The sequence below is a fragment of the Centropristis striata genome, chromosome 6 (assembly GCF_030273125.1).
Source record: "Centropristis striata isolate RG_2023a ecotype Rhode Island chromosome 6, C.striata_1.0, whole genome shotgun sequence".
NCBI classification, from domain to species: Eukaryota; Metazoa; Chordata; class Actinopteri; order Perciformes; family Serranidae; genus Centropristis; species Centropristis striata.
Genome location: NC_081522.1, coordinates 17,931,258 through 17,943,719, shown reverse-complemented (window position 1 = coordinate 17,943,719; position 12,462 = coordinate 17,931,258). Strand labels below are relative to the sequence as shown.

The window sequence follows — 12,462 nt, the reverse complement described above, 5'->3', positions numbered from 1 at the left end:
TAGGGGTGGTATATCCTGGCCCCTGTAACGCACAAACCCCGACGGCAGCATGCCCCGACATGCGTGTACTGCGAGGGCCCGTTCAGTACTGCGCGCAGTCCTAGTTCTTTTTATTATTTTTCTCGTACCCAAATGATCGCATATTTCACTGCCTGAACATACCCCAAAACTCATGAAACTTTAAATATAAGTCACACCTGGCGAAAAATTTTATAATCTATTGTCATCCTGAATTTTCACCACTAGGTGGCGCTATAATAAAGGAAAGTGCGTTTTGGCTAATAACTCCCACATACTTCATCGCACATTCAAAGAACTTATATCCACGCGTTCACTGAGTTGTGCTGAATCTCGTGATAAAGGCCACTCCCATTTTCGCCTACCGTTTTTTTTCGCAAATTCGCGAAATGTCGCAAACCTACTTTTTCGAACTCCTCCTAGGCAATTTCATCGTTTTGCACCAAACTTTGCACACAGCATCTATGGACCCTCATGACAAAAAGTTATTAAAAGAATTTTGATTACCCAAATAATACTGAAGTTATTAAATAACAACTTCCTGCAGGTGGCGCTATTTTCAGCACAAAACACGAAGTGTTGCATATCTCCACATTGGTGTGTCTGAATGACATGAAACTCAGGTTACTACTTCCCCATGAGCCCCTGAGGCTCGCTGCAAAATTTTGGGCGATGACCACTAGGTGGCGCTCTTTAAATTGAAGTATTTTATATCTCCAAATCGGTTGATCGGATTAACACCAAACTTGGTATACTTATTGTCAATGCCCTCCTGAGGATAACCTTTGAAGGTTTTATTGATCGGCCCCTAGGTGGCGCTCTGGCGGCAGTTTAATTTAATAAGTGCCACTGTGCCCAGACCATAAGACTTAAGGCAATGAAATTAATAGGGGTGGTATAGACTGTCCCCTGTAACGCACACACCCCAACGGCAGCATGCCCCGACACGCGTGTACTGCGAGGGCCCGTTCAGTACTGCGCGCAGTCCTAGTTCATTTTGAATTGCAGCATAATAAACAGGCTCAACCACTTCCTTTCCAAAACCCTTCAGTGATGTTTAAAAAAAAAGAATGAACCGATCTGTTTTTTTATGATGTGTTTGGTAAAAGAAAATCTTGCTGCATCGTGGTGTAAAATGCTCCTCTTAGAAAGACCCTGTTTACTGATACTGATATTGACTGACTGTGAGAGATCTGCACCCATTACCACTCACTCACGCAAGTAAAACGCGAACCACTTGAGGTCAAAATATCCAAACTGTCACTCAGGGATTTGAGTGAAAATGCTATAAGCTTGAAATCAGAGAAACAATAACTGAACAACAGAGCTGAGTTACTCATCAGTGTGTCAAAGTATACTGTGGGATGTGTAAACCTTGATCTTAAACATTGATTCTTCTGGTGTTCTCAGTCAGTGCATGTACCACTTCTCTGCCTCCACTTCACTCTGGGGGTAAAGTGGTGGTGAATGGTAAAGAGGTGATTCTATCCACAAGTGGCAGCATGCCTGCTTATCTTTACTGAGTGTGGAAGAAGTCGATAAAACAAAATGGTAATGCCCCCTGATTCCTATTACTGTATCTCGTGGCTTCAATAAGGTTTTGTTGCTTTTGGTTATAACAAAGTATTCTGGATGTTAACCAATTTATAAAACAAGCCATGTATACTCAGATCGAGTGGAAATTAGATGACTGTAAATCTGTAAATCAATGAATTAATTAAGTAATCAATAATTGATTGATTGATATTATGTCTCATAAGTTGTTGGTGCCATTCAGCGTGTGTATAGGTCGCGTGTACAGGCAGCGAAAAACCAGCTAGATTTACGTGTTTCAACGTCTGCTGAAATGCCTTCGTCGCCATCTTGCTGATGTTGTAGTGATTGACAGCCAAGCAAAGTTTAACCCTTTATCTGGCGAAGAACTACATTTGGTAACTTCAGTGGATATCAAAATGGGGTCCCCATGTCTCTCTGTTTGGTCGTAAAACAACATGGACTTGTACGAGAAGAACTTGACTATGACGGCATATTAAAGCCAAGTATGAATAAAAATAAAAATACAAACGGGGGGGCGGACAGAGTTGCAAATTTACTAAATTAAAGTGCCAAATCTACATGAAAAATATGTGCAGATTTAAGAGATTTAAAGTGTCAAATCTGCTCGAAAAAAGTCGCAGATTTACGAGACAAAAGTGGGGAAAAAAACTTTTTTCTCATAGATTCACCACTTTAAATCTCATAAATCTGCACATTTTTTCTCATAGATTTGACACCTTAATCTGGCAGTGTGTAATATCCTCCAATATTCTCTTGGGTTGAAATTTGGAATTTACAAGTATTTCAATGAGTGCCCTATTAAGGGTTAAAAGGGCGGATTCCCGCGTTCTATTGGAGGCTGGAGTGGTGGACGGGTCAAGGTGAGCGGGGTTTGCGTCCCGTGTGAAAACAAAAGTAAACCATTTTAACTTAAGTTACGTGAATCACATTTTTGAACGGAACTTACATTTTTTACGTAACTTGCGCCAGTCACATGACCCTTATAACTACTTCATTTTTCGGCATTTACGTAGATTTATTTACTGTTTAAACTGTCTTTTATTACACCTTACCAGGAAGTTTCTTGCCCTAAGGTAAACTTAAGGTCAGTGGTTTTACAACATAATTCCACATAAAACTGCAGTCCTTTTTTACAACCACGGACCGTACGTGTGCACCGCGCCGCGATACGTTAATATTTTACTCAATAATTGATACAAACTGTCAAAAAATATCACAATATCACATTTAGATGCCAATACCTTGAGGAACACCCAATTTAATCCATGCTATGGTTTGGTTTTTGACATTTTGGAGATTTATGACATTTTTTTGTGAACTGTGACAAGAACTTCAGTTCTGGAAACTTCTCAGAAACCACCTTATTGGTATACATCCTCTGAATGTCTCTAGTTTTTGGTTGTGAAGTTTTATGAAGCTGTGATTATCCTAGAGGTCACAGCAGGTCATATTACAGAATCCACAGGAGTTTCAGCTTTACAGTGATAGCCAATTAATACAATTCCAACATCTTCAATTTTCAAATACAATAGGCAGAAATTACACATTTATACTGTATAAGAAAAACTGCATGTTTTTCACCTCAAACTCGTGGGAACAGATAGAACCCAGATTCATTCAGACAGCTTGTGGTCAGAGGTCAAGGGGCACCTTTTAAAAAAGTCAAAAGGTTTTTTAACTTAAAGCTACGATATGTATGGTTCAAACATGACTATAATTGTTATTAAAATAAGGCCTACAGATCGGAAACATACTGAATTTATAATGTATGAACTTCCCACTCATGTCAAATGCTGCAGGACATTCAGGCAATACTTAAATTTCCATATGTATGTTGAAAGAGATCCCTTACTAAAGCAATTTCACTTTAAAATTCAAATGTTAATTCAAATGTAATACAAAGCTTATCAAACTTTGGCACCAATCTGTTAATGTTCTGTAATATTTCAATGATTTCCATGAGTTAGAATGTCAGGTTTTCTATACGTCAAAATATAATTAAATCATATTTTGCAACAGCAATATCACAGAGGTTACACTTCATTCGCTGGTAGCTCAGTTGGCATTTGGCTTCCAGAACATTATCAGCAGGGCACAGTTTGGGAACTCGAGTTAGGATAGATACTCTTCTGCATGTCAGCCAGTAGTGAGTCTGGGAGGGATTATGGCAAAGGGCAAGGCTTAAATTGCTGGCAGAGAGTTTGGAGAAAAAGCTTATCACTGGTGTCTGTGGGCTTTTGCACAATGCTATCCACACAGGGTCAGTCAGAGCTCCTCCACTTAGATAAAATATAGAGCAGAAACCAGCCTCCAGTATGTGGTTGTGTTGTTTATTATAGATTGCCGAGGCTTATTAATTAAGTAAAACTCAAGCAGTAGAGAACAAGATTATTTGTCTTTCTGTGATTTTTATTGGGTCTGCCTGATTCCATCTATATCCGTCTTTTTCTTTGTTGCTTTGTGGTCTCTTTTCTCTTTTACTGACTCTCTGTGCTTTTTTCAAAGTGGCATAATTCCAAAATTCACGATCTTGCCATATTAGGTACAATCACTACAGTCACTACACCGGCCCTGAAATGTTATCTATTTATTTATCTATTACATTATCTATGTATTTATTTATGCATTCATTTAAACTGCGAGATACACATATGAAGTATTGTTTATTTATTTATTTATTTTTTCCCTTTTCACCAGCCACTCTCACTGGTGCAGTAGAGCAGCTTGTGAGCTGAAGCTGACAAATAAATACCTGAAATAATTTCTATTGGGAACACAAAACACAAAATGCCCGGCACATTTCTGGCCGCAGCCGTTAAGTATTGACTCCAGTTCATCATATTGATTGTCCATTTGCAGAAATAATGTATACTGAGAATGAAAAGCACGTGCATCTGAAATACTGTATTGCATGTGTGTTATGATAAAGTGTGGACATGCATTGCAGGACGCTTTAAATATATTGGGCTGTGGAAAGGATATCACTAAAATATATTTCCCTATCACCCGTCTAGCCTGAGATGAAAAATTGTTTTGATGACAGAACAATAACGGATCAGTGCAATTGAATTTTATTGTAATGTGTGGAGAAGATTGATAGTACGGTGGGTGTTTTTTGTGTGTGTGTGTGTGTGTGTGTCTGTGTCTGTGTCTGTGTCTGTGTGTGTGTCTGTGTGTCTGTGTGTCTGTGTGTCTGTGTGTGTGTGTGTGTGTGTGTGTGTGAATGACACACCAAGTACAACGCTATAAACTTTGCTCAAAGTGAAGAACTAATGATGCAACAAAAACCCTTTTTCATTAGGTATGAAGTGAATTAAAACTGGTTGCACTTGTACTGTAACATAGTGTATTATAAATTATGCTCAAAATTCAAATTAAAGTAGGTAATCAAGTATATATTGTCAATATAAAGGGATAGTTATATTTTTTGCAAAATAGAATTAGTATCAAGTGCATCAGAGGCCGATCACTGAAAAAAAAATACACCCACTGGAGCTTTAAAAATGGGTGTTATTAAAGAAAGCCCCACCTTCTTTTTAATCAGTCCACAACATACCTAAAATTGTTCTCTGACAAAATTAAAACCTCCAAAACTGGCGTTGCAAGCTTTTTACAGGACAGCAGCCATCTGTTGTGCTAATTCCAAACCAAATATGTTACTGATGCAGATTGACTGGAATGACTTAGTAGGTACCATCTGATTTGTCAGATTCATTCAAATGGCTAAAAAGGTTAAAAAGTAATCATGAAGTGACCATTTAGTAACTACAGCAAGAGCAGAGGTGGTGAATTACTTTCCAGTCATCTGCTGTGTTTAATGGTCACAGTTTGTCAAGACATGTCACATCTGGCTCCATATTCTATTCCTCATCGTGCTAATCTCTTTAAAATAGTGTTAGCTTGCCCATTAGACATCACCACAAGCAGCTCTTATGAATGTCATCATTTACCAGTCATTGATTCTTATTGTCCGTAGTTAACCAGAGTGTAAAATGACCTTTCACAGGAGAAAGATGATTAAGGTAATCAGGAGTGAACCTAATGGTGTTCAATTATTTCCAACCTTTCAAGGTGATACCTTGCAGTGACCAAATAAAGCGCTGGCTGGACTCTATTATCCCCCCTTAAAGTTGAATTTTGCCTCTCCAAGAAGATTAGGGTATCTGGCATTAAAGATTTCAGTTGCTTTATGTCCCCCAGCTTAGCATTTATAAGCACTAAAATGTCCTTATATCTGCATATACCTACATTATAAGGTGTTATCAACCATGTATTAATTGTTCTGTATTGCTAGTAAAACCTAACTAGGGGATTTATAGCAAATTTTTACTGATCTGACTGTCATTTAAGGACATTCAGCATGATTAGTGTCATTTTGGGATGTTGGGAATTTCCCATAAGAATCGCATCATACAGCAAAAATCGCATGTTCTTTTCTATCCATTACTCATCATGAACTGTCATGCTGCCATGCATACTACTGTTCTTGTGATACCAGCTTGAAGAGACACTTACTTTAAGAGCTAATCGACCTCCATCTTACTAAATGTGAGCAGTGTGTTTAACAAAATGCAAACCCAGCCAATGGAAGGCACAGCTCGTTGTATAATGTTTCTTATTGATTATGTGGCCATTTACTCTGTTTTCCTCTGTTTATCTGCCCCATGGCAGGCGGGATGTGAACGGATGGCCCACTCGATCCCCTATGTGTCTGAGCAGAAACACAGCCACACGGAGGATTAGACGGAGAGAGGATCGGGCTGTCACATCCAGATGCTGCAAATCTGCTCCCTGCCTCACATGTGAATAGGTACGCCATTGTCTGGAGCACTGCTTGTTTTGCATGAACAGAGACACAGCCAAGGAGATAAACAAGCTGAAACTGAGGTTACACCGTGCCTAAATCTGCTATGATACAGGATTACAAGGTTTATGTCATGCTTAAAGCTTTATCCTCTGATTGTCAGTCAAGATTTTCTCAGTAGCAAACTTAGTAAGCCTTTAATGGTTGTGCATTAATAGACAATTCTTGCAGGAATATGGGAGTTTAAAGATGTAGAGCATACTGATGCTGAATTATCAGCAGGAAGAGACGCATACTGAACTCTGTGTGGTTGCACGGCTGCGACTTAGAATGGGCTCTTTGTGGGGAAACTTCCTGACTCTGCAGTGCATGTGGTACTTTATTCAAAATCACACACATTTGCACCAATCCATTGATGCCTTGCTCATATAGTGTCATGATGACATGAAATTGACACTTATTTCAAAATCTGTATCCATCCCTGGTAGTTTTTAATGCACAGTATAATTCTGTGGGCCTTCATTCACCTGCACAGGAAACAGTCAGTCATGCTCAACTTGAAACATCTGACTTTATTGTGGCAGATAATTTCTAAAGAGAATAAACTATTGAGGTTCAATGTTTTTTTTCTAAAAATGTTTCTGTCACTATGATAAAAGAGTTCATTTGTAAACTTGATGTCTTTAAGGCATCAACTTTGCTGTCAGTCACCCTTTTCTACAACTATGTGGATGTGATATTTTATAGTGTAATAGATGGGTGAACGGCGGATAAAAACAATACATGAATGTGCAGGGAGCGCTCTACATTTTGAGAAGAGGACATTAAAAATATTCATTGGGGATATAAAAAGTGTAATGAATGATTGAGGAAACTGCTAATGACTAATAAATTTGAGCTTAATTCCTGAAATAAAAGTGTTTGGGGATGGCTCCGGCTTCAGCATGATAATCTCTCAAGTGCTCAGTACTTTCTTCATTTACAGTAAATAGCATGGGAGGATGTTTCTATGCAATATGCATGTCATTACTGGAGATATGTGGAGTTTTGGCACATATCCATATCTTTCATCTTCAGATTTTTGTCTTCCTCTCCACTGAAATGATCCTAATTCCAGAAATTCAAAGTCCTAGAACCATCAGAGTTGGTTGAGAATGAAAATGAGAAAATCTTGGGAACTAAATTCTAAACTAATGTCCTGAATTGCTTACTTTTCTTATCAAATACATTTTTTGCCTTGGCCTCTCTGTAACTGGACTTACAGAATTTGAGATTTCCTCCTTGAGTTTTAAAAAACAACATTTTTGAAACATGATGCACAAGTGAAGTGAAACTACCCAGCTTGCTAAAGCAGCCAACCTTAAGATACACTTTCTGGATGGACCTTAAATTGTACTAAACTGCATTTCATCATGTTTTCAGCTCTGTAGCACCCATATCATTTTTTCCCCAGATCGCCTCCCTCTCCATCAAATTTTACACAGTATATTTCAACTGCCTACATCATCTTTGCATCACAAAATTTTGATACTGGCACTTAGTCATGACCCACAAAAGAAGTTGCACACAGTCTGAAAGGAATGCATAATTTCTTAATGCCCACACATTTCAGCAACCGAACGACTGAAAGTTTTTCAGACAATATTTGATAAGGCAGCAGTTCACCATATGGCCAAACAGTGGCAAAGTTTCAAATGGCAATACGTCTGGCAACATACCATCCGCGGTCACAGAACTTCCTCTGAAATGTTCCTACTTTGAGAAATGGGGCTCTTCCAAAACTATGAATCAAATTTTTATTTCAGTTGTCAAATCCGTTGGATCATGGGGCTGGAGCCTTCTTAAGGTCACATTGTTTCATGTCTTCTTTTTCTTTTCCTTTTTTTAGAGGAATTAGGCTACAGGTGGGTCAACATGGTCAAATCTGCACATTTTACCAACAACACTATCATTACAAATGATCATACTTAGAACTGTAAATAAAATCAGGAGGAAGTGGCACTTTTATGAAAACAAATCTCATCTGCTTATCTTAAGTCTGATTAAAGCAAACAGCTTGACTTTTATCATCATTTAATCATCAATTACAGCTTCACTCACAGAGATTTGATTTTATATCCAAAGATCTAACAATGTATATTATGTACTATTACTATTTTATATATTTATCTAGGCAGTAGATTTCCAAGGATTAAGGATTGTGTTTTCCAAATTTTTTGCTGTGGTGAGCTCATTAACAGATGTGATACAAGCTGACATATTTATTCACAGAGTGAAATTGCTATCTCTTCTCTTGTATCGAACCAAGCATCATTAAAATATTACGACACTGGCCCAGTGGGAGAGGGCTCTATCTGCATGTCTACCTTATTTGTTGGAAGTATGCATGAATGGCAGGCAAGTTTGCCACTGTGGTGCTCAGTGTCTTGCAAAGTACAGAAGGCATTAGAAATACTGATAACAATTACTAAGGAATGAATCAGAAACGGCTTGATAATTAATGAAGTGTTAGTTCCTGAATAACTCTGAATAATAGTAATGTAGTGAATAATGGTGATGAATCATTAGGAAATGAGTAGTTCATAAGTATCCATATTCTAAACCACGCTATGGGTGGCACAAACAAGCAACCACTCATTCGTTACTAATTCTTAATCATTAGTTATTATTTTTGTGCAGCCCCAAATAGAGTTTTGTACCACTATGGAGAGTTATTAAGAGGTATTTCAGTTCTTCATGATTATATGACCATTACTTACTCTTTTTGGGTCCCTAAAGTAAAATCAGCAGTGTTCACGGTCCAACCATAATGTTGAAATAAAAATATGTTTTACCTCTTTCCATGAAATGATTGTGACAATGTGATTTATTATTGACAGATAAAGTGTATATCTTCTGAAAACTTTATTAATCAATCACTTCCAAACATGTCACAATGAAAATGAAACCACAATTAACAAAATTATTCCAACTTTAGACGTGTAGATACTCAGCATACAATTTTACTAATGAAATATGAATTAATAAAAAATATGCATAACAGAACGTAAAATACTTTTATTTAAATATATGTGGAGGACAGAGGCATCCAGTCGGAAAAAAGATGCAATGTGTCTTCTTGAGTTTTCACGTGTTACTTATGCTAATTTGACTTTACATGTTAAAGGACACCAACAGACAGATGATGGTGCTCCATGATATGATAAGTCAGTAATATACTGATTATGTAATGATCATCTGATTCATCCTTCAGTGAGTGTGGGCCTTCTCATCTCATGATACTGCTTTGAGCTGCAGCCAATATCCAATAACTAAGCCAGTCATCCAGTTTCCTTCACCATTCTATTATGCGGTTGAAGCGGCTTAGAGAGTGTTATTAGGGTGAAGCATGCTTTGAATTATTTTAATTTACCCCAGATACAGGGGTGAATCGAGAACCCGAGCCAAAAGTGGCCTAGAATGGAAACTAAGATTTCATTCTTCAGTCGCAAGCCCTATGGGCCAAAGGAAGCCTCGGATAAGAAGTACAGTTGGAGATTAGTGTGGATCAAAGTGGAGATTAAATAGGATGGCAAACACATTGATGCACCTAATTATCAAGTCCGTGAAATTTGATGAATTGCTTTGAATCTGCAAAGACGTCGTCACCGAGCGAGGTGTTTGTGGAATTTCTCTCATTGAGTCGAAGCTAATTCTGTGGTTAAAATATGTGATTTGCGGTGAAGTGTGGCAGAAACAGGAGGGGGAAAGCAAAGAGGGATATCAAACAGTAGACCAAACAGTAGAAAGACAAGCTTCCTACGCAACACAACCTGAGGTGGCACTAAGACTGATGGAGCAGAGTGGAAAACGAGCGACGTGTGACACATTCTCGGGCCCACAGACTCGCTTCTCCGTCTTACCTCTCACAACACACCTGACTACATTATTGCATTGCCTCTGAGCCCGGCAGGATATCAGTAGTGATGTCTCATACCCTCCAAAACAACATCATGAATAATGAATGCCAGATCTCAAAATAAATAACACACATTATTAATGTATTCAGAGCCTCCTTTAAAAGGGGCTGCTGTAGGTGCCACAACACCCCCTTAGCACTGATTTAACTATTTTTGTGAAGAACGTAAGACAGAGGGAGTGGTATTGTAATGTGTGTTTTTTTTTTTTGTTTTTTTTTTCAAAAATAGCAATACAAAAAAACAGCAACCTCCAGCTGCTGAAATGCACATTTTAAAGAGAAAACGGTTTTCTCAGCAGTTGAATTTGACATTTGTAGATCGGAATAAATAGCTGAGATTGTGTATCCCATGTAACATGGCATCACTGTCAGCACCACGATACAACTTGCATTACATGGAGATCCGTGCTCTTAACTCCTTATGTTTTGATAAACCTATGCTGTGTGTAAACGTCTCTGCATTTTTTAATCTGTCAGCTAAAACTGAATCTTGGCAGCGCAAACAGCGATGCCGAGTAGCCCTGACTTAAGTGTGGTATGTATATTCCTTTTGATCACTGGATGAGACCTACATGGCGTACCCAACATGATTATTACATTATCTAATTGCATCCCAACACATGTATTATTCAGGCCCTGACAACATAATACTCTCAGGGAAAGGAAGAGATCTGTGTGCTTTAAGCCACCTCTGAATGGCACTTTACCGCTTTCTCCTCTCTTCTGTCAAAACACCAGCTTTTTCCGTAAAGTGATGATAAAGAGCCTGCTGTGGTAAAAATGATCATCTTAAAGCCTACACCACCACTGAATGTGTAATTCACATTGTTAATGTCAAGCTATCTTCAGTTTTATGAGGATGCTGAAAGCATAACCAATAATCTATACTAAAGCATTCCCTCTAGTCATGTTTTTTTTTTTACTTGCCCTTGCCACTCCAGGAATAACTGGCCCCACGAGTCTTGTATGTGTCTTACCCTTTGAGGGAACAAGGTCACATTGTTTACAATGGCAGCACAGCACCTCTTGAGCGTCCTCCAAGGACATGGTGATCTTTACTGCGATGTTTCAATGGTGTTCTTGACTCATCAGTAAAAACGTAAATTCACGTCATGCCAGTCTAAAGGATGTTGAATAATGCATTTTACATGAATATAGTGTTTAAGGTGATAGATTCTGACAGTGTCCTGAGTGAGTTCAGATGGCTCCTCATCCATTGCAATGGACATAACTGTTGTTGAATTTCTATATTTGTGGTTACTGACATCTGACTCCATCTAAATGGACAAACTTATTTGACTGGATGTCTATAAGCCAATCACAGTTTTCAACAACATAAAGTGGACTGCAGTAGAGCCATACCTCTTTTCCTCAGAAAGCATGGTCAATCAAAGCTTAAGGCATACAATATTATAATATTGTATTTATGCATTTTAATCTATAATTCATGACATTAAAGTACATCATTTGTGTTTAAACTGTGTTTTAAGTATACCTAAAATGTCAAATATACATGTCAAAATGTCATATGAAAGATTTATAACTTTTGTTCAGCATATTGATGTTGTTTTTTTCTATCTGTGCATTGGAATGGATGGTGGTTCTGAATGTCACCACAAGGGAAATGGGTAAATAAGGAAATAAATAGAGAAATACAGTTTGGATTTGTTTTGACTGTTCTGATTTGTTTTCTAAGCTTATTCTGCATCTTTTAGATTATGTTGATGGACAATACAACTCAGGAGAATTTGAATATAAACTTTTTCTACAGATTGATTTTTTCTTGTTAAAATTATACAAAATGTATATAGAATGTGATTTAACGCATTCATCATTTATTATGAGTTAAAAATTCATGAAAAATGGTCTCTTAATACTATTTGTTAGCATTTCTTCATTATTGTTTTTAATTTATGCATGCATTCAGACTTAAAAACTACCATTATGACATTCATTTGTTTTCAGGTGTCTCTGTGTTTATGAGTGTTTGTATGTTTTGAACATAATTGGGTTGTGAAAGGGTTAAGCTTCACTTTGAAGAAGCAAGTGTTTCCACGAGACTCTGTAGTCTCAAAAGCGACATAAATCAAGATAAAGGGGATGGCCTCCAGTGATGGTTCCCACA

General features: G+C 37.8%; 1 protein-coding gene across 1 annotated transcript in view; it reads left to right on the top strand.

Moving 5' to 3' along the window:
- lrrc4ca (leucine rich repeat containing 4C, genome duplicate a) overlaps positions 1-12,462 on the top strand; it is a 182,865-nt gene that overhangs the window by 102,828 nt on the left and 67,575 nt on the right. Inside the window, exon 3 of the mRNA XM_059335029.1 lies at positions 6,247-6,385. The gene's annotated coding sequence lies outside the window, so the exon portion shown is untranslated. The remainder of the gene's footprint in view (positions 1-6,246; positions 6,386-12,462) is intronic.